This window comes from Otolemur garnettii, unplaced genomic scaffold, assembly GCF_000181295.1.
Source record: "Otolemur garnettii isolate 467f Iridium unplaced genomic scaffold, OtoGar3 scaffold00138, whole genome shotgun sequence".
In the NCBI taxonomy this organism is placed as follows: domain Eukaryota; kingdom Metazoa; phylum Chordata; class Mammalia; order Primates; family Galagidae; genus Otolemur; species Otolemur garnettii.
In genome coordinates, this window is record NW_003852533.1 from 3,053,989 (window position 1) to 3,059,432 (window position 5,444).

Genomic DNA, 5,444 nt, shown 5'->3' on the forward strand with positions numbered 1-5,444 from the left:
TGTTGTTTGGCGGGCCTGGGCTGGGGATTCGAACCCGCCACCTTAGGTGTATGTGGCTGGCGCCTTAGCCGCTTGAGCCACAGGCGCCGAGCCGCCTACTAAGTCTTAATGCCACACATTAATAGGTCAAACCCAATCCAGGATTTGGGGCAAGTTACTTAACATCTGGGACCTTCAGTTTCCAGCGCCTGGACTGTGAGTAATAATTTCAGTCTCAGGGTTTGTTGTGGGCATCTATCTTTGCTACCCGGAATTTACTACCTATCCGATTTTGCTTGGAAAACCAGCTCCCTTTGCCTCTGTCCATGTACTTCTGGCAAGGTCGATGGCCCTGGGCACAGGGCCCGAGCTCAGCCACTCAGCACTTTCCCTCCTCCCACCATGCTGCCTGACCCCCAGAGAAGCAACAGGCAAAGAAACTCAGTTCCTTGGCTCTTCAGCTCTCAGAGAGGCAAACTTACTTGTTTCTCCTGGATTTGAACCTGGAAGGAAAATTCCCAAGAGTTGGTGCTGGCTGCCATCCTGTCCCCACAAAGGGAGAGCTTGTTGGAGCAGTGTCAACACTGAATAAGCAGAGCTGAGAAATGAGAGAACCCAGCCCTTTCCATGTTCAGTGAGCCCTGGATCAGGCCATACCTGAAGCTGTTTCATCTCCAACTATTTATTGCATCAGCTCACACGTTTTTGGTTTTGGCCTGTTTGGCCAGATTTTTTATCATTTGTGCTGAAAAACTTTTAACTGGACTAGAAGCATTATGATGATCTCACAATAAAGACCAACACAGTGGGCGTATCAGTGAACAGGAGCCGATGTGGTAACTCACCAGATCAGTGAGCTTGCAGGGTAACAACAGAGCACAGAGAGGTGCCAGAGCCACGGGACACATTTCCTGCTTCAAGGAGAAGGGTCTTGCCTCAGGCCCTTTGGTCCTCTGTGGTCTTATGATCTCCCTGTCACAGGAAGAGAGGTGATTTTGAGCCCCAAACTGTCTTTCCCCAGTTTTGTCTACCACTCTGGTTCCTTCTGACTTCACACCATGCCTCTGAGTGCTGAGTGAAGCAGGTAAACGTGAAGAGCTGTGCCACAAAAAGGTGACAAAATTTGGGAGGACAAGCAGCATATGTGCAGGGTTTTCTCAAGAGTGTGATGGGAACGGGAACTTGCTTCACCTTCCCTGGTGGCCGGAAGCTTTCCCACAGAGAGGCCGGGCAGGGGACGGGTCCTCCCTGCAGTGTTCAGTGGCCCCTGGGAGCACACGAGAGGCACCCCTGAGGATTTTGAGAAACCCTGGCCCAGTTAGAGACATGGGACAACTTTATAGTTCCCATTTCAAAATATCTATGAGACCAGTGTTTTGAGTCTCTGCTGTTACAAGGACCAAAAGTTTGCTAAGGTCTGGGGGAAAGCTGGGTTACCTATCACTCACGTGGTAAGTGCCACAGACGTGTATGCAACAGAATTTAAGGGATGCTGAAAAGTTTACAGGTTTTCACCACATGCACAGCTATCGAGCTGTAGCTCTATTGCATTTTTCCAATGGGAAGCAAGCACAAAATTATTTAATAAAAAGTGTTTGCATTGAAGAAATAAAAATCACTAAACACCAGACCCAGAGATTATGTAATTTAATGGCTTTCAATGTTCAAGCCTGCTCAGAGTCATCATTTAAACTTTTATTTTAATGGGTGATGTTTGACGTGATGAAGCCCGTAGGGAAGCCTGGGTCTCCCTCACACCTTGTCCCCTGGCCAGCCAATTCCCTGCCCACAGGAAATCACGGTGACTGCTTTTTTGTCGTGTCCTTGCAGAGATACTGTGTGCACAGGTGAGCACGGTCACACAGACGCGTTCTCCTAAGTAGCTGCAGGCTGACCTCTGACTTTCTTTTTCCACTAAATGTGTCACGAAGACCATCCCATCCCAAACGGCTGCGCAGAGGTCTGTGCACAGTGCATTCACCCTCTCTCCACCAGGAAGGGTTTGTTTGCTTCCAGTTCTGTGCCCATGGGCTGGGCATATCCTTGTACAGGGTCACTATGAAAGTTTTGAGACAGACTGCTTTCGACCCATTGTTTTACTTTCAGGAAACACACCCCACAGCGTCCTTTCTGATTCTGCCGTGCGAGGAGTTTCTACTCACCGGGCAGACTTCATTTGTTTCCATCCACCTGGATTTTGTACTTCTTGAGTTTTCTGTATCTGAAAACTTTTATAATGAACCACATACATATGTTGTTATGTTGCAAATGACCAAGTTTAGCTCTGGGATAAATTCCAACATATAGAATTACTTGTCAAAAATGTGCACTTATAGTTTTGATAAATATTGCCAAATTATTCTCCACAGATTGCTGTAAATTTCCACGTCCTCCTACCCTTACGTCAGTTAGTGTCTTATCAAACTTTGGATCTTTTCTGATCAAACGGGTGCTTAGTGATGTTTTTGAAGTGTGTGTGAGGTTAACATATATGTTTCTATGTTCTTTATTCATAGGCTTTGCTCATTTTTGCTTTTTCTCCTACTGATTTGTGGGTTCTTTATGTATTAAGAGCACATTCTTGTCTGTAATATGAATTATAATTTTTTCCATTTTGCCAATTATCTTTTGACTTTTTATGCTTATTTATTGGTATGTATATCATTTTAAGATCTTTTTTTATTTTAAGATCATTTTTATTTATTCCCATTTATCCATCTTTTTTATTATAACTTCTGGGTTTTGTATGATATTTGGAAAGGTATTCTTTTTTTTTTTTTTTTTTTTTGAGACAGACTCTCATCATGTCACCCTCGGTAGAGTGCTGTGGTGTCACAGCTCACAGCAGCCTCAAACTCTTGGGCTTAAGAGATTATCTTGCCTCAGCCTCCCAAGTAGCTGGAACTACAGGCGCCTGACCTGGCTATTTTTTGTTGCCAGTTGTCATTATTGTTTGGCTGGCCCAGGCCAGGTTTGAACCCGCTAGCCTTGGTGTATGTGGCTGGTGCCGTAAGCACTGTGCCACGGGCACTGCCCTGGAAAGGTGTTCTTTACTTTTGTTATTGTTTAAAAATATCTCATTTTTTCTTCTACAACTTTTATGGTTTTAATTTGATCTTTCAATCTTTGATTCATATAGAATTTGTTGGCTCGGCGCCTATGGCTCAAGTGGCTAAGGCACCAGCCACGTACACCCAAGGTGGTGGGTTCGAATCCCCAGCCCGGACCCGCCAAACAACAATGACGGCTGCAACCAAAAAAAAAATAGCCGGGCGTTGTGGCGGGCGCCTGTGGTCCTAGCTACTTGGGAGGCAGAGGCAGGAGACTCGCTTGAGCCCAGGAGTTGGAGGTTGCTGTGAGCTGAGATGCCACGGCACTCTACCCAGGGGGACAGCTTGAGGCTCTGTCTCAAAAAAAAAAAAAAAAAGAATTTGTTTTTGTGTAGGATGTGAACTGAAACTCCATTTTAACATATTTTTTCCAGATGGTTACCCAGGGGTCCCAACACCATTTATCAAATCATCCATTTTACCAATATCTATTTGAAATGCCCCTTTTCACACACTGAATCCTTGTATATTTGGGGTGTATCTGGACTTTCAGAGTATGACTGACCCCGCATTCAAACAGATCCCCTGAGCAAAACCAGAGCTGCTCTGGCCAAGGCTGTGCAGAGGGGCCGCCTCCTGCCCACCGGTTTCTCCTCTTGCTGCCTGACGTCACCTCTGACACCACCTCTGACACCGCCTCTGACGTCACCTCTGACACCACCTCTGACGTCACCTCTGACACCACCTCTGACACCACCTCTGGCACCACCTCTGATGCCCCTCTGTGGAGATCTTGGGGTTCCTGGGGACAGAGTTTGAAAAGCACGGGCCTGGCCCATTCTTTGTTTCTCACTGATGACAGTGACAGGCGGTAGCTCAGTATAATTACGGGACTTAGAATAGCATTCTGTCAAGGATGCTGGGCCCCCGACGTGTGTGCGTGATGTAGGTGCTCTAGGAGTGTGGGAGCCCCACTGGGTCGGGGCCCTCATGCAGGTATTTGGGGGAAAGATGCTCTAGAAAGAGGGGACAGTAAGTACAAAGTTCCTGAGATACACAAATAGAGACAGACACAGATAGAGGGGCACAGATACAGGAATAGGTAAAGGTAATACAGAGAGGAAGAGATGGGGATTGAGAGGTTAGTTTGTGCTCTAACCAACAGTAGGGAAATTTTTACTTAGCATCCTATTAATATAAATAAATCACTATAATTTCCACAGCCTACGAGCCAAATGTCCTGTTGTTTCTACTGTTTGTGTGATTTTATGTAGTTTTTATGCGTACTTTCATAGCACTCCTGAACTGAGTGGGTTGAGGGCAGTGTTTCCAGTAAAGCCCCCTCTACAGCTGTTCATCGGGGGGTGCCACCAAACCAACTCAGGGCCTTGACTGATACAATAACTTCTCAAGTTTCTAGAAGTGGGCAAGTGAGGGGAATAGCTGTGTCGTAGAGATAGATAGAAAATTACAGCCTTGCCCCCAAAGCCTCCCACTGAGAGAGCACTCAGCCCAGAGAGCCACAGTTCTACTCTGCTTATGAAAATCATCTTAGAGATAATCTCTGGAACCCCATCCGGAAGGAACTGTCCATTCCCACTGGGTGCGGAATTTGCCTGGTGGGTGGTTTAAGGGGTCACAGAGGGCACAGGGACAGTGATGTTGCTGCCGGGTGACCGGGTGACGACGCAAGCTCAGACCCTGCACTTAGCAGCCAGAAAGGCTCGTACAGGAAGGATGCATGGAACCGTTTGAAAGGTTCTTACTCAACAATAAAATCTGTGTACAGACTCCCCTGTCCCAAACCTTTAATGATATAATAATGCTCACTGTACAACCATTGGACTTCCAGATGTTAAAAAGAGAATTTTTTAAAAAGGAATTACATCAAGCAAAGAAAGATTTTACTTTTTTTGAATTGGCTCTCTTCCAAAACAAATAACAAAAAACAGAATGATAAAAACAGTTGCTAGCCATCCATCCAGAGAGATGAGTGGACTGGAAAAAAAATAACAAAAAACACTTGCTAACCTTTAGCCCAGAGAAATGGGTGGATTTCAGTATCAGTGGTCACAACTATGCGTCAACTCGCAGCAGGGAAGTGGGGGTCCCGCCTTCTGTGTGGAGAGAGTCTGAGGTTCTAAAGCAGAGAGTGGATTGTCGAGTTGGGTTAAGGGTTTTCCTGCCTCATATCATCAGGGCATAGTCACAATTAACCAGTAATTCCTTTTTTATGTCCAATTCCGTTGGCCTTATAGTCTGTAGAAATCCCCCCAGATCTGGCCATGAGCTGACATAGGCCCTGTGGCTACCACGTGTTGACACTGGACAACACGGACAGTTGCCTTGCTCTCCAGTGACACCAGCGAAGCCCGGTCTGAGGATCCCTGTGGCACCATGAGGCCCTTTCATGGG